The sequence below is a fragment of the Equus quagga genome, chromosome 9 (assembly GCF_021613505.1).
Source record: "Equus quagga isolate Etosha38 chromosome 9, UCLA_HA_Equagga_1.0, whole genome shotgun sequence".
Taxonomy (NCBI): domain Eukaryota; kingdom Metazoa; phylum Chordata; class Mammalia; order Perissodactyla; family Equidae; genus Equus; species Equus quagga.
In genome coordinates, this window is record NC_060275.1 from 31001807 (window position 1) to 31018448 (window position 16642).

Sequence of the window (16642 nt, forward strand, 5' to 3'; positions counted from 1 at the left end):
GTTGTTGGATGAAGTATTCTATAAAGATCAGTTAGATCCCATTGATTAATGGTAGTGTTCAGTTCAACTCTATCTCTACTGATTTTCTGCCTCCTGTATCCATCAATTATTGTAAGAGTGGTGCAGGGGTGTTTTGTTGAGTCAGGACTGTAGGCACTACCTTAAGCCTATCAGCATTTCTGGAGTGAAAATGCCAGGATGTGTGTATTTTTTAAAGCACCACAAGTGGTTCCCTTGTGGATTGTGCAGCTGGGGTAGCAAACTGATGCCCACATGACAATTAATTTTTGATACATTTCCCGCTGAAAATGAGGGAGAATTTGGTTTTAAAAGTGACAGAACTTTGATATCACAACATAAGACACTCTCTTAGAAAGTCAAGCTTAGAGTATATACTGCCTGGGGGCCATGGGAAACCAAAAGACACATGTAGTCATATGTATTGCAGAACCTAAAAATTCCATGGGTTACCTTGACATCTTTGGGTTTCATGGGGCCACAAACTGTAGCCATCAGTTTTCCTGCTTTTTCAGATACCACTCCCACCCAATGGGAGAGCTTCCTACCCAGCTATCAGCTGGACTAGAGGCATTGCACTCTCTGGTTACTACAAAGCCAGCCTACCACAGCCCCTACTGGTTCACTCTATTTTGGAGTGAATAACTCACTACCCCACCTCACCTACCCTTGTGGCCCTTTCCTTCTTCCTAAGGCTGTGAGTATATGTGACTAATAAACTGCTGCTAGTCTCATCTGTGCAGTGTTGTGTGTCACGTGTTCAGGCATCTCACACTATTTTGGCTGGAGGATTTCTCTTTCACACATTGAGGAAAATAGGGGGTGATCAGAACAACATGGAGTATCTAAAAGGAAGGAGAAGGAAGCAGGAACAGGAAAGGAGGCTATTAAGGAGAACTGTAGAGAGACTGGACTAAAAAAAAACTGCCTAGTCCTTTTAACAATTATAGAATTAATTTTACAACAATTTTTCAAATAAAAAACTGACTCGGCTGAAAAAATACTCTTTTCTATAAGTCATGCAATTTTATTATAAACTTAGTATACAAAGAAAGTCTTTAGTGATGTCAATAAGCATTTTCCCTTTAAATGAAGCAATTTAAAAAATGGAGAAAATATATAGGTGTCAACCTGTATAGGGACACAGTGGAGTTTCCAAAGATATTGTTTCTTCCATTTTAACCTTTCTATCTTGGGACACTGAATTAGAACTGTGAGAATTTTTCCTGCTGGTTCTGTTGAATTCCCCTTAAACCAACAATCACTAAAGGTATGCCAAAATGAATAGAAGTACTTCTCTTGTTAAATAAAATCAATAGGGGGCCTGATGCAAGGAATGCTTGGCTAAGTAAGCAGGCTAAACATGCTGAGCAGCACTTAGAGGTATTCTGTTACGTTTCCTTTTTATTTATTTATTTATTTATTTATTTATTTTCAGAAAATATTTCCTCTGAAGTCCAGGCTTCTGATAATTATTCAGTTCTTCTCAACATCACAGTTGCTCTACCCAAAGGCACTATCTTTGTGAAATGGATGAATCTGGATTGATGCACTCTTGGTATAAATTCCTTCTTTTGATCAAAAAATAAACAGACAAATATCAAATTTCTTCTGGCTTTTCCTTCTATTTGATAAAAAAAATGAAAGGAGCTAACATCAATTAGAAGGTTCCATAGTCTATTCTTTTTGTTACTGCTTGCCTTCTTTTAATGTAACATTTTGGCCAATAGTTTTTTTAAATAAAAGAAGGAGAGGAGGGAGAATGATGAGAAACTTAGGCAATAATGGAACTCTCTTAAGGAAATGTGAGCATAATGAGGTTTACACTAGATGTCATCTTCTTGTTAATAACTCTCCTAAAACTCTCTTTTATCCATGCCCATTCCTCAGAAGTAACCTATCCTTTTGTCCTCCTATAATGTGATACTTAAACCTCCTCTGAAAGAGTGTATTAGACTGATATAGAGTGAATTACCTATGATAAATAAATGAAAAGTAATAGGATATATTGGAGTATATGAGGAAGCCATTTGATTTAAAACTAATTCGGTCTGGCCTTGTTTTTCCAAAAGGGCCTGACGTGGCCTGTTGAGCATACATTGTACATCTGCTTTAAACATTTACAATGTCCAAAGACAAGAATGATGTCCTTTAAGATAGGGATGAAGCTTCCCCCCCATATTGGCATTTCCTTATGGATGGGCATCTCTTCCAAGAAAGTAAGAATTAATTACCAACATGCTGTGCTCACCTTGTGACCACTGACCTGCTGTGCCATCTAAGCATCTCATGAGAGTAGTAAAAGAGACATTCCTGTTGGGGCCAGCCCGGGGTTTGCCAATTTGTATCCTGGGTGTGGACTCACACCACAGCTTATCAAGCCATGCTGTGGCAGGCGTCCTACATATAAAATAGAGGAAGATGGGCACAGATGTTAGCTCAGGGCCAATCTTTCACAGGAAGAAGAGGAGGATTGGTGGCAGACGTTAGCTCAGGGCTAATCTTCTTTTCCTTCCAAAAAAGAGACATTCTTGTCATATGTGACATATGCTCTTTGATCCAAGATAGTATATAACCACTCTGTACACCCCGCTTCTCTGGTGTGCTTCCTTCCTTGGGGGAAGGAAGGTCCCCAGGCTATAATCCTAAGATGTGGCTCATAGTAAACTCACTCCTGTGGGGGACTCGAATTGGCCACCCTAAGATATGTCTCTTTGGCATGAGGATTATTTTGGGCTAGTTGCTTTTAAAAACTGCCGACAGGAAAGAAACCCTGAAAAGTAGAATTTACTTACCCTTTGTTAAGAGATATTTACATTTGTAAAGGAAATCTCCATCTGTAAAAGTGTCTCCCTCTCTGTACCAGGAAGAAGGGGGATGACCTTACCTCTAGAAACTCTCATCAATGCAGAAGGGAAGGACTTAAATCTGCATAATAACCTGACCCTTGTTTACTTTACTTGTCTGGTAATCACCCGTAACTGACTTCCCTCACCCCCAACATACTCCTTTGTCTTTAGCTGAAGATGATATTTAAGGTGGTGGCTTCAGCCATTTTGGCAAGTTGCTCAGGTTGCCTGATCCTCTCCCGTGTATGCACATTATAAAGCTTTGTTTAATTTTCTCCTGTTATTCTGTCTCATGTGAATTAATTCATTCTCTGGCCAGAAGAACCCACATTGGGTAGAGGAAATGTCTTCCTCCCCTACACTCCAAATTTTGATTTATAGATTGATTATAAATTATTTGTGTTGACACCCCATATGTCACTTTTTCTGATTTTATGCTTACCCATCTTTACATCCCTAGGATGGTGGCTGGCTCTTGGTAGCCTCTCAAAAATATTTATTGTATTGGATTTAGTGTGCTGTTTGCATTGTTAGTTACTGCCAATGAGATTCAGGGACTCTTACTTCTTCCTCATACTCCATTAACCACGAGTTACAGTCATTCGCATCTTCAGCTACAGCCCCACTCAGAGATCACAGGACCCATACAGATATTACCTCAGGAAAAACTTAAAGGCCACTGGGCTCAAGAGGAAGTCATTTTCACCTCTTATTGGAAGGGGAGAGAGCAAAAGGGTCTTTGTCCTTAGAGGTTACTGTGATGCTAACTTGTTCAGTGTTTCAGTCCCCTCTTAGATTTAGAACATGCCCTATCTTTGCCGCTGACTTGTGTCTGAGTCATAGAACACCTAGTTACAAACTGATCTTATCAGCCACCCTCCTTTGTGCCCCACTTACGCTGAAAGTCCAGGTGGATATTTTTCCCCTTGCCAAATCACTCTCTGGACTATGGCTGGAGATTTCAAATGAACAGAAGTAGAGTTGGCTTGTTGGATTGAGTCATTTTTCTCAAAACCAGCAGCTATGTCACTTCACAGCAGTTGTCTTTTTCAACTCCTTCATTCTGTTTCTTTTAATAGTATTAGTAATCTGTAATATCTTGCTGCGTTTAATTACTGCTTTGCTTAACTTTCCAATATTCTCCTCCCTAACTGTGCCTAGGCATGCTTTGCATCCCATCACTCTTCAGTTCTGGGGACTTATTCTTCACTCAGGGAAAGTTCTTAAATCTGAGAACATGCCTTGAGGGGCTCTTGTCATTGAGCTGCCTTACCCCATTCAAATTTAAAATTTGCCTCTAAGGAACTGAACAGGGAGCTAGTCTGACTTGATGGACAAGCGAACATGTAAATACCAATGGGATTTCAGATATAGGTACCACAAATGAGTTCTACCTAATGGTTCTCATCTGAAACCCTCCATTAAAGTTCCATTCCTCAGACTTACAAAGCCTTTCCACCTATCGAAATACTGTTGGTGCCAGTTTTGATCAGTTACATCTCAAAGTGAATGTCGTTAGCACAGCATTTCCCCAAAGCACTTTTAATAGTGAAGAGGGACTGTTTCTTATAGGTAGCTGTGTACCTGAGACATTTGGGGAAGGTTCCCCAGAGAAGAGATAAATAGAGCAGAAAGGAATGGCTGGGATCTCTGGAAAATAAAACTCAATGGCCATGCATCCTCATGTTGTTTAATTTCTCTATCCCGGTCCTCCATGGGAATAACAGCAATGCCTAAGACTAAGAAGATTAATTTTCACTTAGTAAATCATTTTTGAAAATGGAACTAGTTCTCTGTAAATTACCCTGGGATTCTTAGGAACTCTGTAGTTTTCTCTTTGTATCCTACCTGAGGTAGCATATTCTAGGCATTTGGAATTTCAAGCAACTAATGCTTTCTCAAAGGCACAAAATGTCACTGTCTCAGTTTTGTACTGCTCTATACAGATGACTAACTTAGTCCAGGTTCTCTTTTCCTCCATGTAGTTACTCTTTGTGCATTGGCTGCCCTTCACAGAGGTCAGTCTTTCTCAGTCTATCCAACTGTTTTAATTCTTTACACTAGAGATTAACAATTATTTGATTTACTAAACCTTCATAGGGATTTTGAACCCACATCTATTAACTCTAGAAGGAAGCATTTATATTTTTTTCTTTATCCAATAAAAAATGTCCTCTAAATCAATGTCTAAATGACTCAAATATTCCTTGCCATCATTAGTCACTGAGGTTTTTTGTGTTTCCCCTTAGAAGATTTAACTGATTCTTATTCTTTGACATTTTCCAAGCAAAACCAGCCTTTCTGAATTTATTAGTGGGATCCTTAGCTGGATAATTTCCTCCTGTGAATTCAGACCCCTCTCAGTTCAACTTTCTCCAGCACATAACTGCAAGCTCTACATCGCTCCCCTCTGATTGTGACTTTTAAAGATTGCCTCTGTTCATTACCTGCCTTTTTTCAATAAGGCCCTGTGAGAGTCCTCTAACTTTTGAAGCTTCGCTGGATTCTTGTCCACCATTAGGATAAGCAGAAAATGGGAAAATTTTGTTTCTCTCTATGAGAATGTACTTCAAAGCAACCCCTCTCTAAACATCCTTTTTCTCATTTCCCACCTCCGCACCAACACACAGGCATGAGGAGGTCTCAGTAGGGCAGCCAAGTGCTCTGCTCAGGGGCAATTAGACAAGGTCATGTATTCACCTCCTCCTCGTGCTTCTCCCAGCGTGAGCAGCCCACCAGGCAAGTGGGGAGCACTGGAGAGGTCACCAAGCTTGAAGAACCTCTCCCCTGTAAGCAAAACATCTAATGCATTTTGTTTGAAAATAATTCACTGGTTAGAATTCAGGTTTGCCTACCATGCTGAATCATGCTCTTTACGTAGTCTGAGAAATAGTACCTAATTTAAACTTTACCTGCAAACCCCTTCTTTGGGAGGGACTGTGTTTTAGGCTCCAAATGACTAGGAGTGAATTTCTCATACAGAAATTCAGGGAATCACAAAAAGGCAGTCTTACTTTCGATAAAGAACATTTTAATATCATAGTCAGTCATTTATTTATTCAAAAACTATGTTTGAGTACCAATTATGCAGAAATGCGTTTATCAAGCAGGGTGGTCTATTGAGTACAGATTATAGGTGACAAAGAGGCATTAAGGAATTGAGAATGTGATGCCAGAACTCCTTCTGGGACATCCACATCAGCAGTCTCTAGATGATAAGAAAGTGAAAAAATAATAATCACTGACAACTGGCAGCTAGAAGCTGAGAAACAGGCTGGAGTGGTCCCAGCTGAACATGGAGGAAACACATAAAACCTTTCACAGAATATAAACAATGCTCAGGCAAAGCCATGTGTGACCCTGGAGGAGCATGACAGTGACACAGAGACTCTATGATGAAACTAGAGGAACAAGACACTATGTACCACAAAAATAACTAAACATCCTCCTCTTCCAGCTAACATGAGTGACTAGTATTCCTTCACCAGTAACACCTCTGGTTACATATTAATCCTCCCGCCTATGGCTAAAAGTTACCAAGATACCCAATCATAGAATTACCCCTGCTTCTTGACAGCACCCAATCCAGAACTGACTACTGCTTCCCATAAACACTCCTAGAATGACCTTGCACAAGTTCAAGTCCTGTAAAAGGCCCCTCTCAACTCTCTTTTATTAAGATGCCGTTTGATCCCACTTTCCCTTGCTGCTCCCAGGCAAATAAATCGAACTGTCCCACTGAGTATAAGTCTTTTCCTAGTCGTCATTGACTGATATGCTATAATATGTAGCAGTTTTCACAAATGATTACCTAAAGAGAATTAGTCTAAATATTCTTAAAACTAATACATTTTAAAATAACATCTGTTGACTTCTTTTTTCTGATCAGAAAAGTTAAGCATGACCATTGTAGGAAATCTGGAAAACACACAAACACGTAATTTTAAGAAACACTTTTCTTAGCTATGCTACCACCAATCCTACTACTGCTGCTAGAAAGACTAATGCTACCACCATCATTTGTGTTTATAGAGCATCAAGGACATCAGGAAACAATTTACATACAATATTATAGCAAGACAGGGCTTTTAAGCTTAATTACAAATTAGGAATCTGAAACTGAGAATGTTCACAAACCTAGTAAGTGGCAGAGCTGACATTTAAGCCCCTTTTGTCTTTTAACAAGTCCATAGCTTTTTGCCATGTTTTACATCATTAACCATTAGTTTTCTAGGGTTACCACAACAAAGTACCACAGTCTGAGTGACTTAAACAACAGAAGTTTATTTTCTTGCAGTTCTAGAGGCTAGAAATCTGAGATCAAGGTGTCAGTAGGCTTGGAGCCTTGTGGATGGCCATCTTTTTCCTGTATCTTCTCTCTGTGTGTCTTTGGTCTAATTTTCCTGCCTTAGAAGGACACCAGTCATATTGGATTATGGCCTGCCCTTATGACCTAATTTTACCTTAATTACCCCTTTAAAGACACTGTCTTCAAACATTCTGAGGTACTGGGAGTTAGCATTTCCTATGAATTTAGGGGAGACGCAATCAGCCTGTAACATTAAAGTATGGTTGCATTTCCTACCTTTCTTTTATTTTTAATTTTTTTCCTAATTTATTAATAGTCACCATACTGTACATCATATCTCTAAAACTTAGCTTATAACTAGAAGCTTTTACCTTTTGATGACTGTCTCCCATTCACCTCCCCTCCACACGCCCCATGTCATGCAACCACCAATCTGTTCTCTGTTTCTGTGAGTTTGGTTTTTTTTTTTAATTCCTAATATAAGTGAGAGCATACAGTATTTGTCCTTCTTGGTCTGATTTATTTCACTTAGTGCAACGCCCTCAAAGTCCATCCATGCTGTTGCAAATGGCAGTGTTTCCTTCTTTTTTATGGCTGAGTAATATCTTATAATATCCTATATAGATATATATATCACATTTTCTTTATCCATTCATCTGTCAGTGGACACTTAGATTGTTTCCATGTCTTGGTTATTGTAAATAATGTTACAATGAACATGGGATGCAGATATATTGGAAACATTTATACACCAATATCTTAAGTTGCTGCTGCCTGATGCAATAAATAATGTTTGGAGCAAACAACTGGCTAATCCAAAATCTTGAGAAGAAAGGCTGGGAATGAGATATTCCTAAAGATTTTGAAAAGTCTCAACATATTCCCAGGAATCTAGAAGTCCACTGAGATGTTCAGGGCTGTATGCATGCTCAGGAAAGATACGGAAAGGCCCTAAAATCTCACCTCTGCTTGACCTTCAGGCTCAATGGAAGCAGGAAGTGAAAGCTAAGGCAGAGTTGCCAATTCTTGATGGCATGCCTCGACACAGACACAAAACCCACTGGCAAAGACTGGAAGATTTTTTTGGTTCTAGTCATTTAAAGAGCTCTCTCTCCAATCATTAGGTGACCACCCAAGTAATCAGAACAGAGACTTCAGGAGACACAGGCAACAAAGAATACAGACTTTATAGAACATGTTCAGAAGAGCCACTAAACAAACAGCAACTACAATAAGCAGAAACAACAAATCTTAGGGAGGAGAAAGAATCTGATTTCCAAACTTTCCACACTATAAAAGTCAAAATGTCCAGGTTTCAACAAAAAATTGCAAGTCATGTAGAAAAAAGAAAATATGGCCATACACTGGAAACAAAATAAATCATGGAAACTGTACCTGAGAAACTCAGACTTACTGAGAATCTCTGGAATCGATATTTGGGAGTCTAGATTTTTTAATGACTTTCCTGAATGATCCTAGATCATTTGGAAATAACGGCAATTTGGCTTCTCTCTTTACATCTTTATAACTTTCGCTTATTTTCTTATTATATCGCAGTAGCTAAAACATTGCATATGGAATATAATCAATAATGATGCTGGTAGGCATCCTTCAGCATTTCTGATTTTTTTAAAAATGCTGTAAGTGGCCTACAACTAGGGATAAAATTTGCTATTGTTTCTTGATTGATAACCTTTAAAAGTTTGAGGAAGATCCTCTGTATTTCTAATGTTAGGTGTTTTTCACATGAAGTCCATACAAAAAGTTTTAACTGATAGCTAAAAATATCCATTAATAACACATTTTAGGAAAAACACACAAACTTAACAATAATACACAGTAAATCAACGTGTTACATAGGTGAACTAAAAGTCCTATAGACAAACATTCTCTTGAGTGTCGTCAATATGAAAATAGAAAGGATTGAAAGAATAATTAACTGCTTATGAATTGTAAGGCTTTGCGATAATGTCTTTGGCTCACTGTCTTACAAATATCATAATAACACTGTGAAGTAGCTAAAATAAAACCATGTTATTCACGGAACCTGGAGCAAAGGGTAGTTAATTAAGTTCTCCAATTTCTAAGGATGATCTCAGTAGAGCAAAGATTTCTATTCAGACCCAGTGATAGTAGTACTAATCTGCGTAACAATTATTCAATTGCATTACGCAATTATACAATATATGTCTTTGAAATGCAGAGTGTATTTGTAGTCCATGACAATCCTAGGAACAGTTTATAGAAGCAAAGAAATTCCTCATATTGAGAGACAATAATCTTTTTCTATTAAATGTCTTTATCCCAAATACACAGAAAACAAATAAGATTCTGTAATTCCTTTCAATTTCATAAACTATAATAAAAACATTCTTTTGACTTTACTTCATTAACTGGCTTATACCCTAATTTTTTGTTACTCTTGACGGCAAAACTTTTTGGAAAAGTTTTTTATCTCGCTTTCTTCAATTTCTCTTTTCCAATTATTTCTTAAATTCTATTCCAATTTAGCTCTCATCCTCATCCTGGCCATGAAATTGATCATTTCATGGTCACCAATTATTACCACATTGTTAAATTCAGGATCTGTTCTCAATCCTCACTTAAGTCATAATGTGGCCACTGATTTCTTCTTTTTGACACCTCAGATTTCTTCCCTTTCACCTTTTTCTTGTGGATTTCAGAACTGCACACTCATTTAGTGTTTTTCTTACCTCATCAGTCACTTCTCAGTTGTTTTTATTCATTCTTCCTTTCCTCCTGATGTCTTAAAGGAAAATGCCCCAGAACTCAGTTCTTGTTGCTTTACCTTCTTTAACCTCATACACTATGCTTGGTTTTACTTATATAGTCTCAAGGATTTGAAAACTATGTGAAATGCCCCTAACTCCAAAATTTATCCATAGCTCAGCCAGTTCATGAATACCAAACCCATAGAGCCAATGCCATGCCGAAAGTGGAGTAATAGTGGTGTAGGGTGGTTTAGTAATGTCTACAGAGAATATATTAAAGAAAGTAAAAGTAAATCAGCTTCTCGTTATCACCATTCTCTGGCAATTCTAAGATAGGTCATGGTTAAATATTTCTCCACCAAAAGACTTTCATTGGTCTAAGTTCTAAAGAATGGTTTGTACATTTGATAGATGCTCCTGTCATCCTGTCCTTGGTATGTCACAATATATAGCCAACTACCTACTGGACATCTCCAGTTGGATATTTACTGAACATTAAGCACAACATACCTAAAACCTAACTGCTTTCTCCCAAATTTGCTCTACCCTCAATCTTTTCCATTTCAACTGAAAGGCAACCAATGAAGGCCAAAAACCTGAGTCATCCAGGACTCTTTTATTTCTCCTACAACCTTCATTGAATTGAGTAGGAAATTCTGTTATTCCTTTTATAGGGGAGCAGTGTTTGCCACCTCAAAATGTGTCTCTTTGGCTTCATTACTTTTAAGAACAAAAGTCTCGGGGAGACACTTTGACCTTCCCAGTTAAGTGCCTAAAAAGAACTTAAGATAGAAGGCCTGTTTCAGGAAGGAGCTGATATCCACCATAGATATCTATCATATAATATAAACTAGGTGTGTTAGACAAGGAGGAACCTAGCAAAGCTGATTTGATGAAAGTCTTCTCCATGCCCCATTGCCTTTGAAAAGCATGGTAAACATTTGTTTACCAAACATTTGCTTTTCAATTTCCACGTGAATTGCATTCTCCCACTTTAGAGTCCCAAACCACTACCCTCAACATCTTCCTTTGTCTTTAGCTGAAGATGATATTTAAGGTGGTAGCACAAACCATTTTTGCAAGTTACTCAGTTTTCCCAGGTTTCTTCTATGTATACATGTTATTGAACTTGTTTTATTTTCTCCTGTTATTCTGTCTCATGTCAATTTAATTCTTACACCAGCCAGAAGAACCTAGAGGGATAGAGGAAAATTTCTTCCTCCCCTACACTTTTCTAGGATGTGTATTCTTCTACCTGGATGTCAGAGATCTTTGTGCTTTTGTTTTGTTTTGTTTGTTTTTTTTCCCTCTGATATATCTTAAGCTCAGTAAATATTTTTAAAATAAATCCATTAAATATCTATGAAAAGACTTTGTCATTATTTTAAAAATCTTCCAGTTGTTAACAATCACCCCATCACATTTTGAGCAAACTTTGCTGCTATTTGTCTTTTTCTTTAAAGTTTCATGTAGCTGCTGTTTTATTCTTTGAAAAGTCACTTGTAAAAACTAGCTACTTTTTTTTTTAAATTAAAGTTTTGCTGAGTTATAGCTTTCAAATATTGGTTTGTTTTCCTCACTGTTATATTTAACATTGCTTTCTAATACTATCTCAAGGTGAAAATTAATATCATCAATTTGCATTACTTAATGAATTAAATATTGCATGTTTGTCAGATAAGACAAATATGCAAATATTTCCAAAATAGGAAACCAGGAGATAAATGTTGGGACATTTTTAAGAACAGAGATATCACATCTCATGAATGGCCACTTATGAGAAACTTAATGGAGAGAAGAACACAAGAAAGAACTGGGCTTTGGGAATGGTTTATACAGTTGAGAATAGGCCATTAAAGTAGAGATGATGGTGGAAGCTCCTCGTGAAGGTGACATATTAGTTGTCACACTGAAGAGCAGCAAATATAGTTTTACTGGTAACAAGAAGAAGCACGGGGAAGAGTGGGAGAAAATATTTTACACATACATTGTAGCTAGCATATATTTAGGGTCTTAATATCACCCAGAGAAGTTTATATTTCTAGATCTATAGGTTAGAAGGAATCAGCTGGCCATTCTTTGGGGATATAATTGAGAAACTAAAGGGTTATGATGAAGAAACCAAATAAAGCGCACTGTGCAAATGAAGGTGAAATGTACCGATCCTGGTAGCTGTAGTGTTGGTACTACATATTTGTACACTATGGATAATGTGCACAAGCTAGGTCCAAATCTCCAGCCTAGGGCTTTCTCATGTAATAAAAATCTTTATTTTTAATTATTCATTAATTATACAGACACTTCAATATTCATAAGCCCAAAATGAAATTTATACTGTCATAATTTATAATTTTCCTCCCCAAATCCATGTTTCTATCCCTAGCCATATGAATGACCTCAAAGCTACTCGGTCAGTTAAACAGAAATCTGAGACTCACTGTAGATTCCTTCTTCTCCCTCTAGCTCAGCATGTACTCAATTGATCATAAAGGCCTACAGTTTTCACCTCATGTCTTCTTAATCTGTTCTCTTTTCTTCATCTCCCTGTCACTGTCTTTTCTAAACCTTCACTTGAATTACTTAGAAAATATGCCTGCCTGCCATCTTACTTATGCTCAATCCATATATGAATACTGTCAGAGCTCTGTTATAAAGGATAATGTTGTGATTTCCCTGCTTAAATTAAATATGCTGGCTTCCCATTGTTTCCAGGAAGAATCTCAAACTCCTTTGTGTGAACTTCCAGCTCATCCATGGCAATAATAATAAAAATGTCCAGCTCTAATAATAGTAACAATATTAATGATACTGAGAATAATTACAATGGGCACTAATTGAATGCTTAATCAGCATGTGCCAGGCATTGTTCTAAGCATTCTACACAGAATAATTCCTTTTATTCTTCCCCATAGCCCATTAGTAGATGATATTGTTATCACCTGTTTAATAGATGAGGCAAGTGAAGCACAGAGCCCTGAAGTAGGATGCCCAAGATCACACAGCAAGAAAGTGGCAAAGCTGAAATATAAATCCAGGTAGTAGATTTCTCTCATTTGTGTCCTCAGAAGTCTTCCTCAATTCACAACTCCCCAGCCACATTCACACTTTGCTCCAACTATACAGGAATACTAACAGTTCATAAAGCATTGTGTTATGAGGGGTAATAATCTGTTTCCTACTGGCTCATTGTTTATCCTAGATCGTGACCACTTGGAGGGCAGAGGCTGTGTTTTGCGTTTCCTTCTATCCTCGAAGCTCAGCAGAATGCCTCACATATTATGGATGCTTGGTATAGTTGTGTTGATGTACAGTCTGTTCTGCTATAATACCTGTTTGGAAACAAATTTGTTTCAATGTGATTGATATATCAGGGAGCAATTTAAGCATAAAATAAACTTCATGCTTGCTCATGTGCAATTTTGTCCTCGAGAAAGTCTAGGTGAACGTAGAAATCTATGCCTAAAAGAAGAAGTGGTGCTGGAATACACAAAATGCACATGTCTCACCCGTCTACCAGTTACTTTGATTGTGTGATTCCCTGTATGTGCCATACTCATCCACATCTGGTGTCACAACTTTCCATCCTACTTCAGGTAACTTTCCTTCCACCACTTCACAATAACTCACAAGCTGCAATCCTTCCAATGCCCATTTCTAAAAACACCTTCAGGTCTTTCTCAAGAGAAAGTGTTTATTATAGTATTTATGTATTTCCTAAATATTTAAAGTGTGTTAAACTGTTGTACCATTTTTATTAGGTTCCTATCTCTTTTTTAATGTGTTATTGATAAAGTTTTTGAGTGTTGTGTCCCAATCCTATTTTCCCCATAAGCCCTATGGTTTTTATTGTGCCTATTTTGCAAAGTATGATGGTGTTCCAGAACACATGTTTCATTGTAGGGGAACTGATTGTACTTGAATGAGTTAAAGAAAGGCTGACTCACAAATGGTTACTGTTATGGGCTGAATTGAGTCCCCCCATACTCCTATGTTGAAGCCTTAACGTCCAGGCCCTCAGAATGTGACTATATTTGGAGACAGCACTTTTAAACAGATGATTCAGTTAAGATGATGCTGTTACAGTGGACTTTACTCCAATCTGACTGATGTCTTTATAGGAAGAGGAAATTTGGACACACAAATAGACACCAGGGATATAAACGTAGAAAGACCATGTGAGGATACAGAGAGAAGGTGGCCATTGCAATGTGAGAAGAGAGGCCTCAGGAGAAACAGATCCTGCTGACACCTTGATATTGAACTTTTAGCCTCCAGAACTAAGAGAAAATAAATTTTTATTGTTTAAGCCACCCAATCTGTGGTATTTTGTTCTTCTAGCCTCCAGCACTAAGAGAAAATAAATTTTTATTGTTTAAGCCACCCAATCCAATCTGTGGTATTTTGTTATGGCAGCCCTCCCAAACTAATAAAGTTACCTCGATTAACTTCTACGCATCTTTCAAGATTGAGCTCAGGCATCTATTCTTTACTTGAACCCTGACTCCCTCACTCTGGATTAGCATTTCTATTCACACTCCATCCCTCCTAGTATATCTTTTATTATAACACTTAACCAAAAAATGTCATAATGACTTATACCTTCTCTATTTGGTATAGATAATTAATTCTTTAGAATAGTATTGACTATTTTTTAACTGTTTACCCAAAATTTTAAATATGGCATTTGTAAAATTGTAGATTTTGTTAGTTACTGAGTATGTTTCTGGTAAATAACTATGCTAACAATGTTGTGGGCATAGAATCAAAATAATGTTTAAATGCATTTGATGAAGGAAAGCAAAAAATAGTACAGTTTGTGTGACTATAGTGCTGGGACGGCACATCTGTGCCACTGTCCATGGTTCAGATCATCATTGCTGTTTCATTTGAAGGCACATGACTCCTGCCCGCCCATGTTCGCCTACACTATACTTAATGAAAAATCATCCAAGAGTTCTAGTGTGGATGACAGAGAGAATGATAGTACTATTTAAAAAAGAAAGAAAGTGGAAGTCTGGAGAAAAATCACAAGCAAAGTTTTAATATATGAATCAATATGGCTCTATAGGGTAATTATTGGACATCCACTATCTATTGGAGGGCAATTTCAACTTATCTCTAAGAAAATTAGCTCATGTTGAATGATGAGTAATCTTCTACAGAAATGCTATTGCTCTGGCAAGCACTGTGATTACAGCAATGAGGGGAAGGAGAGTCTATATTCAGTGCCTAATAATTGAGAGAGAAACGAAATAACTACGGTGATATAACTGTGGTATTTATGCACAAATTAGGAGGATAATAACTAACATTAATAATAATATTTAACATTGATTGACAAATTGCTGTATTAAAAGTGCTTACATTTCTTAATATTAAAGCATTTAGAATGTTTAAAAGTGACGACCTCTAAGAGGCAGGGGTCATTTTCCCTCTATTTCAACAAGAAAGCTACAGGCTGTGATGGCTAATTAACTTGCCCCAGGTTACATAGCTCATTGGTGACAGTTAGGATGCAAAATCTGTTTGTGCTTATTTTTCTCCTGTGTTCACTGGGGCTGTTAGAAAACTCTCAAGACTGCCTTTTATTTCTTGCTCTTTCTCCAATCCTCAAAGCTCTTCTCTTTTCTCTTCACTTAATGTTTTCCCACTGGGTCCAAGCACTGCTTCTTATGACAAACACCCCAGCTCACTGCCATTGATGGTCCTAATTACCTGTGAGCTGTACTTTCTGTACTATTCATTTGCCAGCTATCATGTGCTGTTTTGCCCCTTCTCAGTCTATTTGAAAGTGCCTTGTGTTCAGATATTTTAGCTGCTTTTAAAAAAAGCTTCCCTTTGTACCTTATATTGAAATCACACATAAGAACATATTTCTGAATTGAATTCTAGAGTAATTTAGTAGTATTAGTACTTATTGAGGTAATCTGCTATATGCCATACATCATGCCACATGATGCATTTTTTTCTTATGGCTTCTTCAAAAACCCTGATTGATAGTTACTGTGTTGAATGTATTTATGTGTGTGTGTGTGTGTGTGTGTGTGTGTTTCCGTGCAATGGACTGCAATATAAAATATATTTCTTACTGTGAGTTGATGGTCGCAAAAGTTTGCCATCCTTGTGACTTCATATAATTGCAAACCTAGGTCATATACTTTAATTCGAAAGCAAATATTTTAGACTTCTTTATTCTTATCACTATGCCAATTTGGAGGCTTGTGGATTCTAGTAGTTTCTCGAGGCAGAGTTGCTTGAATGGTCTTGATATCACAAACACAATGACAGTTGGCTAGGTTCATTTTCTCTCACCTGGCACCTATCCAGGAGTTCATTGATTTCTGTAATTAAATGAGTTGAAAGTAAATCCCAGGCCTTTGCTGCACGTTAGTGGTCGGTGCTGATGCCGGAATCTTAATAAGCTGTTGAGTGCGATCTTGTGCCAGAGAGGCGAGGCGTTAACAGTCTTCCTGGTACTCCCAGGCCATGTAGCAATCTGGGGTTATAATTGCCTAGTCCGGGACAAAAGAGAGAGAAGGTGAAATAACATTCGATTTACATAACACAGCATACTTCAGAAAGTGGTTAGCTGAATGAATATAAAATTTATCGCTTTTTCCTTTTAAATAAATCCAACTTCGTGGTGCAGTTTTCTTTAGCTTTTCTAAATGGAATGCAGCAGTTTAGACTCCCAGTTTGACTAGGATAGTCAGTATCTGAACTAAAAGAAGCCA